Source organism: Rhamphochromis longiceps, linkage group LG3 (assembly GCF_057381845.1).
Source record: "Rhamphochromis longiceps isolate RC_006_pf linkage group LG3, R_longiceps_female_GT1.1, whole genome shotgun sequence".
NCBI lineage: Eukaryota > Metazoa > Chordata > Actinopteri > Cichliformes > Cichlidae > Rhamphochromis > Rhamphochromis longiceps.
The window spans coordinates 5,202,409-5,214,509 of record NC_140559.1 but is presented as its reverse complement, the minus strand read 5'-3'; the positions used below and the strand labels follow the sequence as shown (position 1 = coordinate 5,214,509).

Sequence of the window (12,101 nt, the reverse complement as noted above, 5' to 3'; positions counted from 1 at the left end):
TCTTTGCTGCTGTCACAGGACAGGGATCCACCAGGGAGTAGTTGTCAGGATAAAGAGCCTTCGCTTCTCTAAATATAAACTGGATACTTGTAGGAAACTTTGGGAAGCAGCATTTTTCCTCATATCGTCTAAACTGAAGTTAGCTCAGGTGCTTCTTCCATACTTGCTCTGCAGAAAGCCAAAGAGTTTGGAGCTCTGCAAACATTTCCAGCACAGCTAGATGTTTGTAACTTTGGTCACCTCTGTATCATCCCTCAGATTCTTTCTGCACAGCTTTGAAACCATGACAGCACGAGTGATGCTGAGGAGACGTCCAGTTTAAACAGACCTTTATTCCTGGAACACAAACACATGAAGTGATGCTGCTAAAGAAGAACATTTAATCGCACTAATGAATCAAGCATCTGTATGTTTGTCTGTCAGTCTGTCAACAGTTCCTCTGATCGACTTCAGACTTGGTGGGTATTTTGTTTTTGCAGCGGTCAAAGTCGATCAGCGTGTTGCTTTGTCTGCTGTAAATCTGCCTGTACAAAGGGAAACATGCATGTTTTAGATGCAAACTCACAACATGGCTGCATTTTTGTGACTATGTGTATTTTATATTGATTTATTCTATTATGTTTTGTATATGAATCTTTACAAGTGTGTCGATACAAAGGCTTGATTAAAACAAAGGTCTCAGCTGTGCTGTTAGGGATGCTCTCATATTTGTTTCAAATGTAATAAATCAAAGGATTTCAGGCTTTTCATCCTTTTTATTTGTTTGGTTCTAACAGCAGCTGGATAAAAACATGCAGGTGATGAATATAATTGTGTGATATTATGAGCATTGTGAATAAAGAAAGAGCAGAGATAGTAAAAAGGAAACAGGTGATGGACGTGAGATTTTCAGAACAAAAGCTCCTCAGTGAGACGATCACCTGGACACAAGGTCAGGCAGCTGGGACTCATCTAGAGAGCAAAATGGAAAAGTGATCTGTGCAGAACATCACTGTTGATTGCAGTTATTTACATCAGACTTCTTCTCTGAGATAAGAGCACCATTTGTGGGAAAGATGACAGTATTTCCAGGCTGGATGCTGTTTGCAGGGAGAACTGAATGAAAGTCTCCTGCACCTCAGCGCTGAGGTCCACACCTGTGAACACAGATGAGGTCAATCTGCTGCAGCACGTAGAGCTTTACTGATCAGCAGGTTCAAAGGATTCAGCAGAGCGTAGAGTCAGAGCTAAACGCCACATCACCATAGAGTTTGTTAACAACAGCTTTCTTTGCCCTTTGTCTCGATGGACTGAATCAGGGATACTCGTCATACTTCACCTCAACCACGTCACTGAGAGACCCCAGCCTGACACAGCAGCAGAGATGATGAAAGCTGAAACAGCAAACAGATGCTTCAGTTGTGTTTCTCTGTGTGTGTGCGCTCACGCCCACTTGTGTGTGTGAACTTTCCACGTACCTCAGCTTGTTTCTCCAACATGAGCCATCAGGGCTGAAAAACATCACTAACACATGAATTCTTTCTCTTTTTGTTATCACCTGTGATCATGTGTCTCATGTTTCTGTCATTCACCAGTTCTTGTATAGTTACGTGTAACTAGACTTCTGTGGGACGTAAATGATTGTTTTGTATGCAGATCTGTACAAAGGATGTAAACACTTGATTACAAAGGAGATCTCAGCTGTGTTGTTATGGATGGACTTCAACGTATTTGTTAAAAAAGAGAATAAAGCAAAGTGTTTTAGCTGTTTGGGAGTTTTTGTTTGATTCCATTCAGTTTTATTTCTATGGAGTCAAATAATAAGAAAGGCTCTAGAACAGCCCTGAGTTTGTCCAGGTGACACTCCTCTGAAGAACAAAGACAAAGAGGAAGAAGGGGATTCGTTTTCAAGTCTTGTTTCTTTCAAAATAAAAGCTGAAATGTTTTGGAAGCATGATAATATTTCAGCCAGGATGCCGTCTCCAAGGAGACCTGCACCTCAGCGCTGAGCTCCACATCACGCCCTGTGAAAGCACAGATATAAATCTGCTGCAGTGAGAAGAACTTTACCCAACACAAGTGTAGAAGTAGACATTTGACTTTACCTACAACCTGTTAACAACAAAGCTTTCATTGCCTCTGTTGTTGATGTCATGTAGGACTAATCATACTTCACATCAGCCATGCACACGTCAGAGGATCTCCAGGCTCTCAGTAATAAAGCCAAGCAGATGATGTGAACATAGCAATAGTAAAACATGCATCATAATCAGCTGTATTTGTCGACTATGTGGCACCTCAGTCTTGTTGGCATGAAGAAAAGTTGTGTAACATGTAGCATAAGGGCTGCAAAGACATCATGTAGACAGCAGTCGTCTGTTAGTCGTAACGTATCTCCTGTTAAAGAGTTAAATGTGCGTTCTCCATCTCTGTCCTCTCACAGCTCGCCGTACACCAACTCCAGCTGTGGTAACCATGGCTGTGCCCATCAACACGCTGAAGCTGAGACGCCACCCGTCACTATGGCGACTCCAATAGGGTTACCTGTCAGCTGTGGACGCATGAAAGGAAAACAGCAGAAACACAGACATGTTTACTGGAACATTTCCTATTGACAGCTTTATGGAAAAGTGGGTTTAAACACTTTTCTATGTTTTATTTTGTTTATTTATGGATTTATTGTGAAAGGAATTTCAAAGGTTTAATTTGACCTTTCCCCTGTTTTTCATACAGACTGGAGACGAATGGATGGTGCTTTCTTTGTTTGTCTAAAGATAATGAATAAAACTCTACAGACATCTTAAACCACCCTCCTTTCTATATATTTTGTTATATAAATGGAAAGTATATAAGACACAAACTGAGCTTATATGATACTAAGGACCCTGGAGGTCAGTCCACCTTTATAATTCAGCACAGCCTGGAGTCTCTTAGTCAAGCTTGTTTGTGTTTTCTGTGAGGAAGTTTTCAGCAGCAGCTCTTTTCTTGGATGTTGGTTCCCTTTGTTTCCATCCTCTGTTAAGATGTTTCAGTAATGTTGAGGTCTGGGGAGGCCAATCCATGGCTGACGTCCTGTGATGCTGCATTAGCAGTTTGTTCATAGTGAAAAATGAAGCCACTGCCAATCAGACATTTGCACAGTGGATCAACTTCTGATGGTACTGTCCTGAATTCCACACCTATAATATGTTTGCACATACTGATGAATATGTGCAGCTGATTTTCAGTCCAGTTCCTGTGTGACAGACGCCAGTCTTTCTGCCTGTGTCCTTCCTTAACAATAGAGCCATCCTTCCACTGAGACTGTTTCTGATGAGGCTTCACTGAGCAGTAGATGGATCCCTCAGCTCATCTAATCGTCCTATTTCTAACACATCACTGTCAGAAACTGTTAATCTGCTGCAGCTCTTTAACTCCTCCACTTCTTTTTTGTAATCTCTTAGTTTCCTCATCTTTAAGGTGGCACTGCACACCAGATCCAAAGTCAACATGCTGTTATATAATGGAGTTGAACCTGTAGTGGAGTTTGATTTAAACCAATCAGCAATTAAGTGAATGATGATGAGCAAAGATGGTGGAGGTGGTGGATGAAGACCCGGACAGCTGTGGTTGGCTCCTCGTATAGAGCAGAGTGAGGTTGTGTTTGCACATTATTATAAAACCATGTTCACCATATATTTTAGCTGCAGACAATAACATGATTTCTTTGCTGTGGTGATTTTATTCCACTTTGGTAAAATGGGAAACCATCATTTCTTGCTGTAATTCACACATTATTCCAAGAGCCTCAACACGAGCCTTGTAGTCCGACCATATATAGACAAATCAATAGTTGTGTTTGTAACAGCTCATGAACATGAATCGTTCCACATTACTTTAAAATCATTGTAAACTAAACTGGAATAAATGAGTGTTTATATATAGTTTTGTCTCAGCTGTTCATACACAGTGTTTCAGTTCTTATCAGAGTCCCACCGTCTCACTGTGGTGAACCTTTAGCTCTGTTGTAAGCGTGTTGTTAGACCAGGTTTCCCTCATTTAAAAATAATCTCTCATTAGAAATGGACATGATGTCTAAGACATAGAAATGCTTATTATGGGTTCACTTGATGTCACTGAAAAGATGCACATGGGTAACGTGCAGGCCGTCCAGCTCCGAGGTTTATCTCCTCACCTCGAGTCTGCGACACTCTCTCCGTGTCCTCTCAGATAAGGGCGCGCACATTTCTGCACCATCTTCTAAATTACAAAGAGCGATTCACAAAACAGAAGCTCACAAAACACTCATCACAAACCAAAAATGGCTCCACTGAGCGTCAAACTGTCACCAGAATTTACTGATAATCTAAAGACTCACAGAACTCATTTTGTCTCATTGTGTCTTAGTTTGAGACATAAGTGCATGATCATAATACTGTGTAGTTAGATGAGACAGAGCTGATGCTTGCTCTTAATTATCCTCTTCATGTTTCCCGAGCCTCAGCAGTGGAAGCTACCATGGATAGAAAGACTATGACTCATCTTAAATCTCAAATCTTTGTCTCCAAAGAGCTGCTGATGTGTCCGATATGATCCACAAGCTTAAACTAGGATTATAAGTGTGTGCAGTGATGTGTGTGAAACCTCTGAGGACTCACACGTGTGTGCTTCAGCCCACACACACATATGAAGCACTGCGACCTCACACAGAAGTGTTTTACACATCCAGCCTGAATCCTGATCATTTCTACAGTTTATTAAGTTCAGCTTCACCTGAACATCAGTGATGAAGCTGCTCTGACTCCATCACAGCTCACAGCTGTTGGAATGAGTCAAACAATGAAGAAGGTTCAGAAACAGCTGATGATTTTACAGAAACATGATGCAAACATGAAAATGGACACATGATTTTTTATTAACAGACACTGTTTATGTTTCACTGTGCATGACATCATCAACACTGACACCAGGGGGCGCTCATCAGCAGCCTGAGGAAGTGTGATAATGGGGGGAGACGCAGTGTTGTGTGTACTGCAGTCGGACAGAAGGAAAAACTTCCTCCTGAAAACATTTTCATCCTTCCCAAAAGTGTTTGAGTCAAATGTTACAAATATATAAATACAATAAAACACAGGGTCTTACATAAAATTAGTGATGCAGTTGTGCACTGAGCACCTTTCCAATGTTCCTTCCTCAGATGAGTCCAGCTGCTGAACACATTAACATCTGTATGTAAATGTAGCCGAGAACCAACCTGAGCACTGCTGGGAAAATACAAAGGCAACCATCAAAGTGCTGTATTATCTTATTTATTCTGAATGTTGACTTAGATCCACACCACGATTTATGAAACTATAGAACTAAAATAACAACAATCGTCTGCTTCTTTAAAATTTCTTTCATTACATCAAACCAGTGAAAACTGAAAAAAAAACAAAGAGCTGTTAGCATGTTTAGACCAACTTTGAGACAGAGACTGTAAAGTTCTGCACTTTAAATCCTGCCTGTGTTCCTGCAAATGATTCACACTGAAAGTATCTTAGTTTAGTATTGAGTGAGCCACAAAGCAGCCTGATAGCTTTAAAACAGTAAAAGTAAATGAAATTGACAGTTTCAGTGTAGCTGGATCTATTATTGGGGGGTCATGACCCCCGTAACCCTGCCTGAGGTCAAATCCACCATCTTTGTTTCAGAGCTTCATGTTCTCCCGTGTTTGTGTGCGTCCTCTCCGGTACTCCGGCTTCCTCCCACAGTCCAAACACATGCAGTTAGTGGGGTCAGGTTAGCTGTGAGTGGTTGTGTCTCTGTGTTATTCCACCTTAATAAATGACTTCCTGTTAGCATGAAGTGCTTCTGTAGGACTGATGTCATTTTCATGGTTGGATCATTTAAATGAAGCTGGACTCAGATGCAGAAAATAAGCTGATTGATCATTAATGAATAAAGCTGGTCAAACACATCACGTGGACACATGTGATTGTGTGTTGTAGTATTGATCCCAATGCTGGTATCAGTCCTGGATCAATAACACTGGATGGATGCGTTCAGCATGGAGCCCTGAGCTGTGTTACAGACAAACATGGAAACTGACAGGTCTGTGTCATTCACAGTCTGTAACACTTCTAAACAACAGAGGCTGACCCAAGTGCCTCAGAGCCAGGCACGCTCACATCACAGCTCTCTAAATAAGCCAGTTTCAAAATAAGAGCTGAAAGCTGTGTTTGCTTGTGTTAGCTTATTATTGTGGAGACTAACATTCAGTGATCATGTGTTCAGACTCATAATGATTACTCTCAGAAATCCTGATCTTTGTATTTACTGTGTGTTGGATCAATAACTGAGATTCATGGTATCACACAGCTGTGCTGCTGCTGATGTCAGCACATCTGGAACAATACGAGGTATCTGCTACCAGACTGAGCAGGATGTGAGACCTGTGGACTGTTTAAAGCTGTCCCTCCACAGCTCACTCAGACCTGATCCACACCTCAGTGATATTCTCTGACTTCCTCAGTAGAGACAGAAACCATTCAGATCTGGGACCATCAGCTGACTGATGATGTCACACAGACTGTGTTTTTCAGGAACAGTGATTCTGATGTGAGCCTGCTAGCTGACAGCAGACCTGATGAAAGCACATGTTCACATCTGTGAGGACAGACTGGACTCTTTGACTGCACCTTGGTTCTCCTCAGAGGTCTGTACAGGAGCATGTCCACCCCCACTGAAGATCTCAGTCACTGTGAAACATAGAAAGCTGCTTGTGTGGCCTCTGCCTCACATGTAGATACAGCTACAGGTTTCTCTGTCAGTCAGACTGAAACAGTGTCCTGATGCTGCATCATTCAGCTCTGTGCCCCAGTCAGCATCACTGGGAGCTACCAGTGTTTCTGCCCTTTTCCTGTAACACTACACTCAGCACAGGCTCAGCTGGTATCCAGTGTTGGACTTTGGCTTCAGCTGCTGTGATAGATCCTCTAACATAGATCAGCTCTGCTACATGTTGTTAGATAAGTGCAGCTGCTGTCATGTCCTGATGTTTCTCTGGCTCAGCAGCTTCTCCATCAGAGGTTCACATGGAGCTGATCCAGTATCTCCAGTAACTGTGTTCTGTGCCTCACTAGTTCATCCTTCTGTCTGTGTGACGTCAGTCAGATGTTGAAGTTAAACTCTGTAATCTTCACTGTGTCACAGAGTTCAGTGAGTCCCGTTATTCACAGTATCAATCAGATCATCAGAGAACAGCTGATCAGCAATCAGTGGTGCCAACAGCGCCTCCTGTGGTGAGAGGATGCAATAATGCAATGTAGCATTTTTCCACTCAACACTTGCAGTCATGGAAACTGTCTGTTGGATCTGTGTGACGTTGCTTTCTTGGTTAGAGTTCCTCACAAATGTCCAGATGATTCTTCTAATGAGGCGTCGACCATGTTTGCAGCTCTTTGGAAGAAAACGTCGCCCTTTGCCATCCTTACTTTTCTTTGACTTCTTCAAATGCAGCTGAACTCCAGCTGGTATTTTCTTGGACTTTGCAGCTGTTTCTGGTCATCAGTTCATTCCTGCAAACCTCTGAAGCTGAACAACAATGATGCTGCATTGCTGGCTGATCCCAAAAGGTTGATTCTGTTCATCTGGACGTTTTCAGAAACGTTTGCTCACTGATCAGGTGACTTCTTCAGTCTCAGCTGACTGCAGCTTTACAAGCTTACAAACAGCACATTTGCACAATGACTGAAAGCAGCAGCACCTGATATATATGATACTAATATAATACATATACATATATAATCCATACTAATGATGAAGGAACTGAGCTCACAGTCCATTGTTCATTCAGTGAACTACTCAGTTTATTTTGGGCCTCAGAAATTCTCACTCTGTTTGTACATCACTGTCAGCAATAGACTCATTCTGCTGTGTGGACAGGAACACATGTGACATCACTTCCTGTTTGTTTGTGACTGAAGAAGTTTACAAGGAATCATTTAGAAGAGTTTCAAACATCAACTGATTGAATCCATGAATCTGAAAACGTGTTTGTGAGTGAAAGAGACAGACATGTACAGACTGAACTATCTGTTCAACAGTCAGAGTGTTTCTGTAACAGGAGACACTCTTTACACTCCACTCAGCACAGGGACACTGAGCCACCACGAGACCAGAACCAAAACCCAGGATAAAGAGTTTGAGTGAATGTGGTGTTGAAGGTGTGGAGGTGGATCAGAGTGTCAGAGGAGACTCTGTAGAAGGACAGAGTGCCAGCAGGACAGTCCACATACACTGCTGCTCTGTTAGAGACAGAGGAGGAGGAGGAGATGGATGTTAGTCTGTTATTGTGCCTGACAGACTGAGGACCATCATTATAGCAGATCAGACTCCAGGACTGATCATTGTTTCCAAACCAACAGTCATAACTGCGTCCTTTCCTTCTGATGCTTCAGTAACTCACTGATATATAAACGCTTCCTCTCCACTCGACCTCCCAGTAACAGCGACCAGTCAGACCATTTCTACACAGCAGCTGTTCCCAAACATCAAATCTGTCTGGATGATCAGGATATGACTGAACCTCCTCCACACAATGTGCCTCAATGTTATTGATATTATTATTATCATTAATATATAATAATAAAACCTTTATAATAAAACCACTAAAAACCTTTATTCTAGCGCAACTTGTAAACGAACTTGACTTTCAAAATAAAAGCACAAAGCACCAAAACGTTGACTACAAAAAACAAACAGTAATGTACAGCTTAAACAATTTACAATCATGACATAGATCTTGACAAGATAAAGAAATAATCCAAATTATGTACAATATCATCATGCCAACAGTTACAACATCGATGGAGGATCTGTGTAAGCGCTGAGGATCGTCCTGATGGACAGAACAGAAGGAGAGTGAGACAAGTGAAGATATACTAAACAACACTGTGACATGAACTGAGCCACACACAGTTTGATTCACAGGTGATTGACACATTATTTGACCACGAGCAATCTTTTCTGGTTTGACGCCGTCTTTGTAGCCAGAAACCAGCTCTCTCCTCGGCTTCCTCCACTACACGCTTCCCCCACGCCAGTCTCCTCCGTCACTATAAAGGGGAGAGTCATGAGCTCCATCACCCTCACCTGTGCCGTCCAACGTCCCGCCACCAGCCTCCACTGCAGCAGGCCAGAGACCACACCCCTGCCACAATAAGTAAAAGTATATCCTTGCTGTACCCTTAATGCTAAATGTGCTAAATTAACCGCTGCCTTTGCCCCTTTGGGATTATTCTTATGTCACTGGGATGTTGACCTTTGACCTTCACATTAGAGAGATGGGCAGACATAATTAGTGTATGAATTTTAAAGTAACAGGTAATAAAGAGAGTGTAGCAAATGTAGTCAGGTTTATTACTCTGTATCACACATGAGTGCCCGAGGGAGGCGGGGCTGACTGGGGAGACACAGGAAACAGAGAGACAGGGCTGACTCGACATGAAACGATGAAACGTGGGACACGGGAACAGAAACTAAACACAGGCTGAAATGAACACTGAGGGAGGGAGAACTAAGATTACTGAGAGCCTGATAAATAAGAAGAACAAAAACCAAGAAAAACAAGAGTCAAAGAAAACCAAAAACACAAAGCATTGGGCCAGGACCCACTGCTGTGACATTTATATGTGATAAAAACATTAAAAACTGCTCAGATGTTGAAATCTTTCTACGTATACTTTAGGTTCAGCTCTCCAGCCTGGCATTTGGTTAAGCATGATTCAAACATTTGATTTTGTTTAACTGGTTTTAATTATAGTTACTTTTTGTGAACATTTGTTGCAGCATTTAAAAATACATCATTTATTTTCTTTTTTTTCTTCTGCCTGTCCCATTTGGTTCTTTAGAATTGTTGTCTGAAGACCAACAAGGATACCCAATGGATTTACTTTGCCAAATGGATCATCGTGGCATTGCCGTATTGGTCCATTTGGTCGATCTTTGTTTTTATTATATTTTATTTTCAGATGTTACAGACGGGACAGACATGAGTGAGGGATAGGAAAGGGAGAAAGAAAGAGGAAGGAAAGGAAAAACAGAAGGGGAGAGGGACAGTGAGAAAGGGGGGGAGAAAAAAAATAAAAATCTCCTGGATCACCTGTTGAGAGAAGAATAGAAAACAAGCAAAAAAACCAAAAAAAACCACAAAGCAACATACTAAACACAACACCATCGCATTAATCTAGCTAAGTGTAAACAGCAGTAAATACTAAATATTCAATGTTGTTGTGCAGCACGCAGGACAGATGTGCTTCGAGGTAGCAGCCAAGAAAGGTGTAATTTAAGTCTACGAGCAGTGAACACCCGTGTGCATACCTGTGTGGATCAGCGCGCTTGTATTCCAAAGGTTTCTCCATGTAACGATCTGCTAGGGAGTGTGGGGGGGCCACAGCCCCGTCCTTCAGGGTATGAAGCAGGTATGGAGGAGATCAAAACTCCAGACATCCAGAGGCCCCCAGAACACAAGAGACCAAGGAAGACCAACAGAGGGGCAGCTGCGCCACTGTCCCAGTACGAGCTGAGGAGAGTCCCAGATGAGGGCTCACTCAGCAGCCGCGGAGCAGAAGCCAGGGGGAGTTGCAGTGACGCGCCCGTGAGCTCCGCCGGCAGCCAGCTGTGCCTGAGTGACCGAGCCCCAGGCCGAGAGGCCGGGGGCACCCCACCTCCGAAGTGGACCGAGCGAGCCCCAGGTTCCAGGCCCCGATAAGCGGCCGCCAAGGAGTGAGCCGGTGTGTACCTGGACGCCCACCCCCATTTATTTTCAAACTTTTATTTGATTTAGAGCATCATATTTGACCAACGTAAATGTTTTAATTTCATATAAAATAACTGAAACAGTGAACTAAATATCTGAAATCTTTGCTTCCTTAAAAGTTATAATCCTACTTAAGTTATAGTGCAAACGCTTAAGCAACAAATATACTTGATGCTAATTAATTCATATTTCCCTTTGATGTTGCAACTATGCGGTCTCTTCTGTCTTTAAACAAAATAATATTTTCCAGTTACAGAAATCATAAAGTCCAAACTAAAGTGCTACTGTTGCTATATGCATTTTATATAAATCATGGATGATGGTCCTGACATGAAGGAAGAGAAAGTTACAGGTTGCATCCTTTGACTTTGTCTCCGTGCCTTTGGGCCATTTTCAGAAGGACAGATGTTTCTGTTCAATTCTTAAATCAATTTTTTCAAACACAAACACTATTTCAAAGCTTCTAGAGAGTAAAATATTCATGATAATTATAATAACAATAATAAAAACAAAAGCTCTCAGATCCATCAAACCAAGCAGCAGAAAGAACAATAACTGAAGAGAAAACTTTAACCTTGTAGACTTCATTATGTTCCAGCTGCTCTACAGACGCTGTGACCTCGAACTTAAGCAGGTCGTAAAGTATGTGCAGCTCAATAACTTCATAATCAGACCCTGTGGTATTTAGGCAGCAGAACAACTAAGAATAACAACTACAAATAATGTTTTTAGGTTTCTGTTGTACTGCAAGGTTCTGTACAGGAGAACCAAACCAAGAGCAAATATTACGTCTCATTTACACCTGAGCACGAAGAGCCATCAACATTTAGCAAATTGAATCATCTTTGTTTAGATGCAAGAAGAATCATATAGAAATGAAAAAGTAGAAATAGAAATCCAGAGCAAAGATATCCTCTAATTCAGCGTAGCACATGTGCAGCTGCTGCGATTCACGTAAGCATTCGGCTCGTCGCTGTTGCAGATTTTTCTCTCGCTGTTCTGGCTCACAACGCTGCAAACACAAAAATAAATATCCCCAAAGGTGTGAAAGGGAGCTAATTAGTAAGAGTATTGTTACTCTCCGCAGGAGTAGTCCAGCAGTAGAAATCAGTCCAATAACAAGGTGTGTAACATCTAGCAGGGTGACAGAAAAACCCAGGGTAACTTCTAAGGACCTCAACGTCTCTCTCACATTGTGTTTTTTAAACATGCTTCCATTTGTCACTTCAGTCTTTACTCTGAAATACAGGAAGAGAAATCATGGCTGAAACAATTTCTCATGAAACCAGGGGTGTGGTCCAACAGTCAGTTTGGTGAGGAAGGTTCCTAACTGAGAGAAGTG

The 12,101-nt window shown here is 42.0% G+C and overlaps 1 protein-coding gene across 1 annotated transcript in view; it reads right to left on the bottom strand.

The window, feature by feature from the left end:
• Positions 1 to 12,101, bottom strand: part of LOC146672608 (uncharacterized) — a 322,020-nt gene that overhangs the window by 75,982 nt on the left and 233,937 nt on the right. The window lies entirely within an intron of this gene.